General features: G+C 44.9%; 1 protein-coding gene across 1 annotated transcript in view; it reads right to left on the reverse strand.

The window, feature by feature from the left end:
- ankrd50l (ankyrin repeat domain 50-like) overlaps window positions 1-14122 on the reverse strand; it is a 35297-nt gene that overhangs the window by 17317 nt on the left and 3858 nt on the right. The window lies entirely within an intron of this gene.

Below are 14122 nucleotides of genomic sequence, written 5' to 3' on the forward strand. Positions count from 1 at the left end.
TTTTTTTTGCCTTTGTGGTTCTTCAATTCCACCCACACAGACTCCACATCATCCGCCGCTATGTCATTCAATACCATAGATTTAATTTTGTTCTTAACTAACAAGGCAACCCCACCCCCTTTGCCCACCTCTCTGTCTTTTCGATAAGTTGAAAGACCATGGAGGTTTAACTGCCAGTCCTGACCCCCCTGTAACCAAGTCTCTGTGATGCCTACTACATCATAATCATTCACTATTATCTGTGCCATTAGTTCATCGGCTTTGTTATGTATGCTACGAGCATTCAGGTAAAGTGCCTTAATGCTAACTTCCTTATCATTAGAGATGTTGGAAGTCATATGTCCTAAGTTATCCTTGCTTTTTACTGTATTCTCAGTCTGCCTCAATTTTAAATCCGCCTGGAAACATGCTATCCTGCTGCTTATCTTTCCATTTAACTCCATACTTCCTGTCGCTTTCACTTTCCCTTCCCCCCAACTCAGAGGTTTAAAGACCTACTGACCACCCTATTTATCCTCTTCACTAGAACATTGGTACCTGATCGGTTCAGGTGGAGACCGTCCCAACGGTACAGATCCCCCCGGTTCCAAAACTGATGCCAATGCCCCATGAAGTGGAATCCCTCTTTCCCACACCAATCCCTTAGCCACGTGTTTACTTCCCTAATTTTCTTATCCCTATGCCAATTGGCACGTGGCTCGGGCAGCAATCCAGAGATTATGACCCTTGAGGACCTGTACTTCAATTTCCTTCCTAGTGCTCGATAATCCCCAAACAGGGGTGGAAGATGACCACCAGTATATCTTATATTCCTAGGGCCACTTCCTTATGTACTCTGGGATGTAGACTCTCAGGCCCTAGGAATTTACCCACCTTCAATCTCTTTCACTTTCCCCAACTTCATTTCCCTCCTAATACTGATTTGATTCAGTTCCTCTCTCTTGTTAAACCCTGTGCTCCCCAACATTTCTCGGATGTTATTTTTGTCTTCCTTTGTGAACACAGAACCAAAGTGTGTAGCTGTAAAAAAGCAGTTATACATAACCCTGGTTGGAGCTCACTTGGAGCACTGTGAGCAGACCTGGGCACCACACCTTCAGACTTGGAGGGTGTACAACATAGGTTCACAAAAATGACACCTGGATTTCAGGGGTTACATTATAAGAGATTATACAAATTAGGCCTAGTTTCTCTAGAATTTAGAAGGATAAGGGTTGATCTGATCAAAGTTTTCAAGATATTCTGGTAGGACTGAAGGGTCTGTTTCCATTCAGTATGACTCTGCATTAACAGACAAAGACAGGGTAGATAAGCTGTTTCCACTGGTTGGGGATTCCAGAACTAGGGGCACAGTCTGAGAATTAGGGCCAGACCGTTCAGGAGAAAAGTGAGGAAGCACTTCCACACACAAAATTTGGGAGAGGTTTGGAATTCTCTTCCACAAACAGCAATGGATGCTGGATTAGTCATTAACTTTAAATCTAAGATAGATAAAATTTTGTTAAGCAAATGTATTAGGGGATATGGGCCATAAGCAGGTATGTGGGGTTAGGCCACGGATCAGCCATGATCTCACTGAAAGGTGGAACAAGCACAAGGGCTAAAGGGCCTACTCCTGTTTCTATGCATTTAATTGGTCAGATGTTTCTTTATTCCCCATTATAAATTTCCCTGCTTGCTACAGTAAAGAACCTACATTTATCTTCACTAATCTTGTGTCTTCATATACCTACAGAAACTTTGACAGTCAGTTTGTATGTCCCCCACACGCTTACTCTCACGTTCCATTTTCCCTTTCTTAAGAAATCCTTTTGTTCTCCTTTACTGAATGCTCAACTGCTCCCTCTCCTCAGGTCTGTTGTTTTTGTCTGGTCATTGTGTATGCCTCTTCTTTGGATTGAACACTATCCCTGCTTTCCATTATAACGCCATGGTTAGGTCACTTTCCCGTTTTACTTTTGCACCAAACAGGATTGAGTAATTCTTGCAGATCCCACATGTGCTCTTTGAATGTTTTCCATTGTCTTTCACCATCATCCCTTTAAATAACATTCCTCAATCTATCGTAGTCACCTTTATAATTTCCTCTGTTTTTATTCAGGACACTAGTCTCAGAATCAACTACAGTTGGTTCTGCTGTAACATGTGCTTCTTCAGCGCAAATTGGATTTGAAACAAAGAATTTAGACCTCGATTTGTAGAATGCGAACTTTCCTCATCTGTGTTGGCTGTAACACGATTCCAGCCCCATTAATTTAAATGGAGTGGCTGCTGCGTGATTTACTTATAATGCGAGATCACACAAGAACTGAACTATCATATTACATCAGAACCAACTAACTGTACATCACTCTTCATATTGATGAGAATTCTATCATATTCGGTCACTCTTCCCCAAGGGACCTCACAATTAGATTTCCAGTTATTCCTTTCTCATTAAGAACAAAGAAACATTTACAGCCCAGGAACAGGCCCTTCGGCCCTTCAAGCCTGAGCCGATCCAAATGTACTGTCCAAATGTACATAATGGTCTGTTCTCCAGTCAGCTCCTCAATGCATTATGGCCAGTTAGCTCAGTTGGCTGGACAGCAAGTTTGTGATGTAGTATGATGCCAGCAGTATGGGTTCAATTCCTGCATTGGCTGAGGTTACCATGAAGGGGTCTCCCTCCGAACCTCTCCCCCTTGCCTGAGGCACGGCGATCCTCAGGTCAAACCAACAGCAGTTGTCTCTCTCTCTCTCTTTCTCTCATGCACAACCCACAATCACCTGATGAAGGAGCAGCACTCCGAAAGCTAGTGCTTCCAAATAAATTCCAAATGGGCAGCACGGTGACACAGTGGTTAGCACTGCTGCCTCACAGCGCCAGAGACACTGGTTCAATTCCCATCTCGGGCAACTCTCCGTGTGGAGTTTGCACATTCTCCCCATGTCTGCGTGAGTTTCCTCCGGGTGCTCCGGTTTCCTCCCACAATCCAAAGATGTGCAGGCTAGGTGAATTGGCCATGCTAAATTGCCCGTAGTTTTAGGTGAAGGGGTAAAAGTAGGGGAATGGGTCTGGGTGGGTTGCTGTTCAGAAGGTCGGTGTGGACTTGTTGTGCTGAAGGACCTGTTTCCACACTGTAAGTAATCTAATCTAATCTAAAAAAAAATCTGTTGGACTATAACCTGGCATCGTGTGATTTTTAACTCTCTCACGGACAACAACTCTATAGTCTGGTAGGACTATGGTGACATTAATCTTTTACCTCAGTGTATTTGTTCAGAAAACCATCCTGTATAGAGGAATTCTTCCTCTGTGATATTATTACTGATTTGATTTGTCCAATCTATATACAGATTAAAGTCACCCATAATTACAGATTGTCCTTTATTACATGCATCGCCAAATTCTTGTTTAAATCTATTCCCAACATCACACCAACAGTTTGGCAGTCAATATACAACCCCTTTGAATATTCTATGCCTCTTGATATTTCTCAGCTCCACCTTTAAATATTCCACATTGTCAGAGCTAATATCCTTCCTCATTGTTGCATTCATTTTATCTTTAACCAGAGATGCAACTCAGCTCCTTGTGAATACCCAAGGATGTTCAGTTCCTGTCCCTGGTCACCCTGTAGCTATGTCTCCATAATCCCAACTACATTATTACCAGCTTTCATATATTTGCATGATTAATTCATCCACAAATGTCCTGTACTTCAAGGCACAAAGCCTTAAGACCTGTCTTTTTAACATTCTTTCCCTGTAGCTATCATCTTTTATGATGTCCCTGTTTCAATCAGGTCCTTGATTTCTCCGTCTATCACTTGTCTTATTCCCCTTTCCACGTTTTTTTGTTCTCAGTCATAGTCACAGAGGTCTGCAGCACAGTAAAAGGCCCTTTGGCCTATCAAGTCTGCACTAATCACAAACAACCGCCTAACCAATCACAAACCACCGCCTAACCAATCACAAACCACCGCCTAACCAATCACAAACCACCTAACCGATCACAAACAACCGCCTAACCAATCACAAACAACCGCCTAACCAATCACAAACAACCACCTAACGATTCTAATCCCATTTTGCAGGGACTAGCCACAGGAGACTTCTCCATAACCCCCTCGTCCTCTCGCTCCACCAGGTGGTCACCCATTGCTTTCCTGCCATGCGGTGTAATCCCTTGCCGCGTTAGTGCTCCCCAAGTCCATTTGAGCCATAATGTTACACAGTGTAAACAGGCCCTTCAACCCACTACATGTACGCTGACAAATGAACAACTACATTAATCCTATTACCCTGCACGTGCTCAATAGCCTACGATGCACTGGTGTTTTAAGTGCTTATCCAGATGCCTCTTGAATTCTGTGAGAGTATCTCCCTCCACCACCCTCTCAGGCAGCACCTTCCATATTTCTACCATCATCTGGGGAAAAACATTTTCTCAGATCTCCTCTAAATGCCTCACCTTAAACATATGTCGTCTGGTCTTAGACACGTCTGCCATGGGGAAAGATTCTCACAATCTACTATGTCTGTCTCTCTCATAATTTTGTATGCATCAATCAGATCCCCCCTCAGCTTCTTCTGCTCCAGAGAAACAAGCCCAGCCTGTCCTGTCTCTCCTCATAGCTGAGACTTTCCATCCCAGGCAGCATCCTGCTGAATCTCCCCTGCACCAAGGTGGGCACAAAGTATTTGTTGATGACTGTGCCCATACCTCTGGGCCAACACACACACACATTACCTTCTATAGAACAGTACAGCACAAGAACAGGCCCTTTGGCCCATCACTATAACCCCATCTAGGATCTAAATGTGTTTATCATCCACTCAAACAGTATCCTCATCCCATTCCCAATATATTAACCAAGTACATAAGTCACCCTAAAGGCTGACATGGTCCTGTGTTTAAGCTGTCAGTTCCACAGCTTGCAAAAACAGTGTTTTGTGAAAACACAATTGTGCACTCACTCCCAGCTCACATTGAAAGCAACATTTGTAAACATTGAAGAGGAAAATAACAGGCTGTAGAAGACTAGGCTGGTGATCGAGACATACACAAGGAAGATTCAATTCAATAGAGAAGGCAAACTGATCCATTTTCAGGAAATAAAATCATTGGTCTAATTGGAATGTTAAAGCAGCAGAGAATGCTTTATACACGCACATTAAAGTAGACAGGGCAAGTTAAAGAGTATATTGTGAAGCCTGACCCTAACTATAACCCTAATACAATACTTAATGATCACAGGCATAGAGTATAAAAACAAGGAGGAATGATAAACCTGCAGTGGAGATTCCTGTCCAGTTCTGGACCCCTCACTTTCAACTGTCAGGATCTTGGAGAGGATGCAGAGAACGTGGTACCAGAGACCAACCTCACAATACAGGGGATAGTGTACTGGGAGCTCTCCTCTGTGTCTAATCCCATGCTGTCCCTGTCCTGGAAGCATTTGGTGGGGGACAGTGTAGAGAGAGCTTTACTTTCAGTTTAAAGAGTAAAGGCATTTTACTTTAATGTTAAAAGTGAGAGGGCTTTATGCTGTTCCTAACCCTGTGTATACCTTAAAAATGTGTTGCTGGAAAAGCGCAGCAGGTCAGGCAGCATCAAAGGAACAGGAGAATCGACGTTTCAGGCATAAGCCTTTCTTCAGGAATTCCTGAAGAAGGGCTTATGCCCGAAACGTCGATTCTCCTGTTCCTTTGATGCTGCCTGACCTGCTGCGCTTTTCCAGCAACACATTTTTAAGCTCTGATCTCCAGCATCTGCAGTCATCACTTTCTCCTGTGCTATACCTGTCCTGAAAGCACTTGATGGGAACAGTGCTGAGGAAGCTTTACTTTCAGTTTAACGGAGTCGAGTCTCGCTATACCTAACCCCATGCTGTCCCTGTGTGGGAGTATCTGATGGGGTCAGTGTTAAGGTAGCTTTACTTTCTGTTTAAAAGAGTGCAAGGAGCTTTACTCTGTAGCTAAGTATGTAACGTTTTCAACAAATTCTCTGTGCAGTCCAAACTTGTGGAAAGATCTTTTTCATATCCTGATCACAAACCCCACCTCAACACAGGTGAACACCTGGTGTAAACACCCCCCTGGTTTCCTGCTGACTATCTAACCCTCAGTACAATCACAATGAGGGCTGGGGGATCCACAGAATGCAGACGGTGTACAGGAGAATGAAGAATGACCGACACACAGGGGTCACTCTCGACTGATCATCGAATCACTTGTGTTGGCACTGCTTTTACTTTTCAGTTGGATGAAAAAGTTTGACTCCAGAATTTAAAAGAATGAACTATGTCAAACATTGCACACAGGTGTCTCCCGGATCTGCCCACACATGTAAGACACAGTGAGAGCGGCCTGACTGATTCACATCAAATTCAACCTTACCCCAGTCTTAACGTAGTCTTACCCCAATCTTACCCCAGGTTAAATCCACACTGTTTCCCGACTCTGCACAGGAGCTAACTCTTCACAAACAGTTATAACGAATAACAGGAAGACCAGATCACTGTCAAAGTTCACGCCCGCTCACTAACTCTCAAACTGAATCAATTTTCCTTTAAAAAACATTTCTCCAGTGCCGGTGGGTTACAGGAAATGACGGCGCAGGCAAAACTGGAAACACCAATCTCTCCCTGTTATTCATCCCAGAACATTCTTGTCATCTGAAGTTTGTTTAATCCGGGAAACATAGCTCCACAAAAACAGAGCTTTAACTCCATCGACTCCCCTCTCCTGAAAATCTCTTGACCCTCTCACTTGCACAACTGAAGTCACTCTCACTCTCATTCTCAGGGAGAATTTAACCCTCTCAGCCTTTTCACAGGGATGGAGAATTACTGTTCCTGAAAGTGTAAAGTATATGACAACATTGAACAGCCATTTATGACGGTTGAGTCGTGAGGGTTGGGTTGAGCTGCATGGTGTATCAGGGCCAAAACAACCATCTTCACTGGACACTGACTGTCTCCGTACCCTCGGCAGCAGCAGGACCCTGAGTTAGGCTGCACATCATTTTTAATAATTTATTCATGGGATGAGGGCATCTCTGGCTGGGTCAGTATTTATTGCCCATCCCTAATTGCGTAGAGGGCAGTTAAAGGTCAACCACATTGCTGTGGATCTGGAGTCACGTGTACACTGGACCAGCTCAGGACAGCGGTTTCCTTCCCTAAAGGTCATTAGTGACCCAGATAGATTTTTACGACAATCGACAAAGGATTCATGGTCATCATTAGATCCTTGATTCCAGATTTTTATTGGATTCAAATTCCACTGTAGCAGGATTCAAACCTGGTACCCAGAATATAACCTGGATCTTTGGGTTAACAGTCCATCGATAAATCAACCAGGTCATCGCCTCCTTCTGAGATCAGCCATCGTCTCATTGAAGGTTGGGACTGGCTTGAGGGACTGAATGGCCTCCTCCTGTTCAGATGTGCCTAACAGGGTTCTGACTGGAGAGCTCAAACTCCAGCTGGTAACGATAGTACAGATACACAGATGATGCTGGAGTAACAATAGATGTCCGTGCTCAATTCCCAACAGCCCACATCGTCAACATCTTTTTTATTTGTTTACAAGATTGTGGCATCACTGGCTGGGCCCAGCGTTTATTGCCCATCCCTAGTTGCCCCTTGAGAAGGTGGGGGTGAGCTGTCTTCTTGACCCACTGCAGTCCATGTGCTGTAGGTAGACCCACGATGCCCTTAGGGAGGGAATTCCAGGATTTTGGCTCATTCAATAAGATTACAGCTGATCTGATCAGTCCACATTCACCCCACTCCATCTGTTGTCTCACAGCGCAGGGACCTGGGTTTGATTCCAGCCTCAGGTGACTGATTATGTGGAGTTTGACCCAATGACAGGGAACTATGATGTATTTCTAAGTCAGGATGGTGAGTTGCTGGAGGGTAACTTGCTGGGGATGGTGTTCCCATGTATCTGCTGTCCTCGTCCTTTTAGGTTGTGGATTTGGGAGGTGCTGCTGAATTCAATAAATCTGGTTATGTCCAGCTTTGCAGCAAAGAACATAAACTGTTGCTCAATGCTGTCAGATGTTTTTACAAATTAAGGAACCGGAGGAGGCCATTCAGACTCTCACATCCATTCTACCAATCAATGAGATTATGGCTGATTAGTGAGTTCACCCCAGCACACACTTACTCCTTATGTCTGTAATGGCCTTTGATTAATAATAACCTATCAATCTTAAATGCAAACAAACAATTGACTGATCATTAATTACTAGGAGAAAGTAAGGAATGCAGATGCTGGAGATCAGAGTCAAAAGGTGTGACGCTGGAAAAGCACAGCAGGTCAGGCAGCATCCGAGGAACAGGAGAGGCGGTGTTTTGGGAATAAGCTCTTCATCAGGAATTTCCAGTAGCACACTTTTTGTCTGATCATTAATTACTGTTTACAAAAGTGCTCCAAACTCTGACACCCTTGTTATGTTGATGTAATTCCTATCTTCTCTCCTGTAAAATCTAACTTTCAGATTCTACCTTAGTCCTAGACTCCCTGAACAACAGAAACTCTTTTTCTTGACCAACCCTAACAGTTACAGACATTCACATAAATCAAGAATAGGCCATTCAGCCCTTCAAGCCTGCTCCACATTCAATAGGATCACAGCTGATCAGATCAGTCCACATTCATCCACCTGCTGCCTCCAGGGATCTGGGTTCGATTCCGACCTTAGGTGACTGACTGTGTGGAGTTTGCATGTTCTCCCCATGTTTGCGTGGGTTTCCTCTGGGTGCTCCAGTTTCCTCTCACAGTCCAAAGATGTGCAGGTCAGGTGAATTGGAGATGCAAGATTACATGGATTAGGTTTTTGGGGGTTGGGTCTGGGTGGGATGCTTTTTAAATAGTTGGTGTGAACTTGTTTGGTCGAATGGCCTGTTTCCACATATGTATATATTAACCTTTCACCCCTTGCTTATCAAGAAACCAACTCTGCCCATAAAATACTCAAGGATTCAGCCTGCACCTCCTCAGGAACAAAGACTCATGACCTTCCAGGAAGACAACTTCATCTCGTTCCTATCCAAAATGGGTGACCCCTGATTTTAAACTGTTCTAGATTCTCCCACAAGAGGAAACATTCTCTCCACATTCACTCAGTAAGGACCCCTCAGGATCTTGTCACCTCTGACTCTTTGAAACTCCAGTCAATACAGTTCAGCCATCCCTCTGAAGACAACCCTCCTACTCCAGATACTGGTCTAGAAAACCTTAATATCTTCAAAATCACACTGCACATTCTGTATTCCAGGAAAACAATCATATTTTGGACAATGTTATTCATAATTTAACATTTTGATTTCTGGTATTACTCTGGTAAATCTACACTGCACTCTGTTCTAGACTAATATTTCCTTGCAGAGCCCAGAACTGCCTGTAGGGTTTGGACTGACTGGCCATGGAGTGTACCAGTACTCCATCAATTCATTATTGTTTTCTGAATCTCTTCACAACATCATCCAATGAAATTCTTGTAAGGTCCAAAACTTAAACTGAGAAACCAGATTTTGCAACATACTTTTCCTGTTGTCTCTGTGTCTCTTTCTAACCTCATATTTCCAACTACACTCTTCAGAATCCAGTACATCTTGGTATCATCAGCAGGTTTAAGGACATAATTTTGTATTCCATCCTGGAAGTGGAAGCTACTGTTATTGGCAGGACTGGGCATAAGACTAGACCCAGGTAACGTCCCATGGGGAGACAATGGCCTGGTGGGATTATTAGGCGATAGTAAATGAGAGACCTAGGTAATGGTCCAGGGACCCAGATTCAAATCCCACCACAGGAACCATCTGAAATTAAAAACCTAGGATCATACCGGAGAGAAGAGGCTCTTTGGCCCATCAGATTTGTATCAACAAAATTTACTTCTATCTGCACTAGTCCCACTTGGCCACTGCCTTGAATGTTATGACATTTCAAGTGCTCATCCAAGTACGTTTTGAAGATTATAAAGTTTCCTGTCTTAACCACCCTCCCAGGCAATACATTCCAGTTTCTCACTGTCCTCTAAGTGAAAACATTTTTCCTCAAATCCTCTCTAAACTTCCTGCCTCACCCTTGAAAATTATGCTCCTTGTTTACGACCTTTCAACTAAGGGGAAACAGTTGCTTCCTATCCACTCTGACCATGCCCCTCAAAATCTTACACATTTCTATCAGGTCCCCTTACAGTCTCCTCTGCTCCAAAGATAACAAGCTTATCCAGCCTCTCTTCATTGTTAAACTGCTCCATCCGAGGTAACATCCTGGTGAGTCTCCTCTGCACCCTCTCCAATATAATCATATCCTTCCAATAGAGTGGGAACCAGAACTGCACACAATACTCCAGCTGTGACCTGACCAAAGTTCTGTACAACTCCAACATCACGGCCCTACTCTTATAATCTGTGCCATGACTGATAAAGGCAAATATCCCATATACGTTCTTAATGACCATATTAATTTGTCGTGTTCATTCATCCAGTGTGCATTACCTCACAGTGATCAGGGTTAAATATCATCTGGCACTGATCTGTCCATATGACCCATCCATTTACATCCTCCTGTAACCCAAGACCCTCCTCCACACTGTCAGCACTGATCCTTGTATCATATTGTACTTCAGTCACACACACAGCCCTCTACCACCACCCTATGGCTCCTCTCTCTAACAGAATTCTAGATCCATCTTGCCAAGTTACCCTGGATCCAAAGTGCTTTTACATTTTTCGTCTGTTTCCAACATGGGACCTCGTCAAAGGTATTGCTGAAATCCATATAAATGGCATTATCCTCATCAACACTCCTGGTTACCTCCTCGGAAAATTCCACTAGATATAAATGATGTGAATATAGGAGGTATGCGTAATAAGTTTGCAGATGACACCAAAATTGGAGGTGTAGTGGACAGTGAAGAAGGTTACCTCAGAGTACAACAGGATCTTGACCAGATGGGCCAATGGGCTGAGAAGTGGCAGATGGAGTTTAATTCAGATAAATGCGAGGTCTGCATTTTGGGAAAGCAAATCTTAGCAGGACTTATACACTTAATGGTAAGGTCCTAGGGAGTGTTGCTGAACAAAAAGACCTTGAAGTGCAGGTTCATCACTCCTTGAAAGTGGAGACGCAGGTAGATGGGATAGTGAAGGCGGCATTTGGTATGCTTTCCTTTATTAGTCAGCATACTAAGTACAGGAGTTGGGAGGTCATGTTGTGGCTGTACAGGACATTAATTAGGCCACTGTTGGAATATTGCGTGCAATTCTGGTCTCCTTCCTATCGGAAGGATGTTGTGAAACTTGGAAGGGTTCAGAAAGGATTTACAAGGATGACAAGTGCTGGTTTAACACTCTCCCATTATCCTCCTGCTCCACACACAAATTGTCCCCTTGGTCCCTCATGAGTCCGACTCTTTCCCTGGTTATCCTTTTCTTCGCATATACTTCAGAGAATATCTTGGGATTCTTCCTAACTTTACCTGCCAGTGGTTTTTCACACCCCCTGTTTATTATCCTAATTTCTTTTTTCAGATACCCTCCTGCACTTTCCACCTTCCATTGGGCTTCCAACCAGTAACTATCGTGAATGGCAGATGTCAAACTAACGTCCTTTTTTTTAGAACAGGTCTCGGCTACCTGTGACTCCAGACCCACAGCAATGCAGCTCCCTCTGAAATAGCCTAGCAAGACACTCATTCGTATAAAACTGTGAAAAAGTTTCAAAGGACTGAAACTAGCCACCTGGCATCGTCCTTGGCACCGGGAATGGTAATGCCAGAAACAGCCCTAATGAACCTGCGAAGTCCATCTGACTAACCTCTGGGAGTAGTGCCAAAATTAGGTGAGCTGTCTCACAGACTAGTCAGGCAACAGCCTGACATAATCATATTAACGAAATCATATCTTACAGACAATGTCTCAGACACCCCCAGTACTATGTCCTATCTCACCAGCAGGACAGACCCAGCAAAAGTGGCGGCACAGTTGTATACTGTCAGGAGAGGTTACTCTGGGAGTTTTCAACATTGACTTTGCACTCCATGAAATCTCATGGCTTCAGGTTAAACACGGGCAAGGAAACCTCTTGCTGGTTGCATTGTACCATGCTCCCTCAGCTGATGAAGCAGAACTCCTCCATGTTGAACAACACTTGGAGGAAACACTGAGGGTGATAGGGCACAAAATGTACTCTGGGTGGGGGATTTCAGTGTCCACCACCAAGAGTGGCTCAGTAGCAGTATTACTGATGGAGCTGGTTGGGTCCAAAAGGACATCGCTACAGGACTGGGTCTGCGGCAGGTGGTGAGGGTACCAACAAGAGACAAAAGCATACTTGACCTCATCCTTACCAATCTGTCGGCTGTAGATGCATCTGTCCATGACAATATCGGTAAGAGTGACCATTGCACAGTCCTTATGGAGATGAAGACCCACCTTCACTTTGAGAATAACCTCCATTGTGCTGTGTGGCACTATCACTGTGCTAAATGGGGCTGACTTCAAATAGATCCAGCAACTCAAGACTGGGCATCTATAAGGCACTGTGGGTCAAGAACAGCAGCAGAACTGTACTCCAGCGCAACCTGTAACCTCATGGCCCAGCATAACCCTCACTCAACCATTACCATCAAACCAGGGGATCAACCCTGGTTCAATGGAGAGTGCATAAGCAGCACCAGGCATACCTGAAGATGAGGTGAGAACCTGATGAAGCCACCAAACAGGACTACCTGCAGAAACAGCAAGTGATAGACAGAGCCAAGGGATCCCACACCCAATGGATCAGATGTAAGCTTTGCCCTCCTGCTACAGTCAGTTGTTAATGGTGGACAAGAAAACAACTCACTGGAGGAGGAGACTCAACAAATACTCTCTTCCTCAATGATGGGATGGTACAGTATAGCCACTCCCTCCAGCATTGACACTCAGTAGCAGTAGTGAGCATTATTTACAAGATGCACTGCAGAAATTCACCAAATATCCTAAGACTACTTCTATTTAGAAGGATGAGGGCAGCATATACATGGGAATACCATCCTCTTCTAATTTCCCTCCATGCCTTTCACCATCCTGACTTGGAAATATACCACTGTTCCTTTAGTATCACTGGGCAAGGGCTTTGTGGCTAACCCTACAGCATATAGACTGCAGCGGTTCAAGAAGACAGCTCTCAAGGGGCACCCCAGCCCAATGAATCACTCAGCAAGCAGCTCAAACATGGATCTCTGTAATTATAAAAGGGACTTTCCCAGGGAAACGAGAGTTTCCTCAAGAGTATGAAAAAGACAAAAAATACACGAGCATTTCCGAAAATAATTATCAGCCACAAACAATTTAGGGTTCATGCAACAGTTCAAGGCCATCCATTATATTCAGAATACTGAGACATGGAACATTTATTCATAAAAATTGCAAAGCACTGCAGTGCTGAGGGAACACCGTACTGTCTGAGGGTCAGTGCTGAGGGAACACCGTACTGTTAGAGGGTCAGTGCTGAGGGAGTGCCGCCCTGTCAGAGGGTCAGTGCTGAGGGAGTGGGCACTGTCGGAGGGTCAGTGCTGAGGGAGAGCCACACTGTCAGAGGGTCAGTGCTGAGGGAGTGCCGCACTGTCGGAGGGTCACTGCTGAGGGAATGCCACACTGTCAGAGGGCCAATGCTGAGGGAGCACCGCACTCTCAGAGGGTTAATGCTGAGGGAGCGCCGCACTGTCGGAGGGTCAGTGCTGAGGGAGCGCCGCACTGTCAGAGGGTCAATGCTGAGGGAGCACTGAACTTTCGGAGGGTCAGTGCCGAGGAAGTGCCAAACTATCGGAGGGACAGTGCTGAGGGAGTGCCACACTGTTAGAGGGTCAGTGCAGAGGGAGCGCCGCACTGTCGGAGGGTCAGTGCAGAGGGAAGAGCCGCACTGTCGGAGGGTCAGTGCTGAGGGAGCACCGCACTGTCGGAGGGTCAGTGCTGAGGGAGTGGGCACTGTCGGAGGGTCAGTGCTGAGGGAATGCCGCACTGTAGGAGGGTCAATGCTGAGGGAGTGTCGCACTGTCGGAGGGTCAGTGCTGAGGGAGTGCCGCACTGTCGGAGGGTCAGTGCTGAGGGAGTGGGCACGGTCGGAGGGT

Source organism: Chiloscyllium plagiosum, chromosome 6 (assembly GCF_004010195.1).
Source record: "Chiloscyllium plagiosum isolate BGI_BamShark_2017 chromosome 6, ASM401019v2, whole genome shotgun sequence".
Lineage (NCBI taxonomy): Eukaryota > Metazoa > Chordata > Chondrichthyes > Orectolobiformes > Hemiscylliidae > Chiloscyllium > Chiloscyllium plagiosum.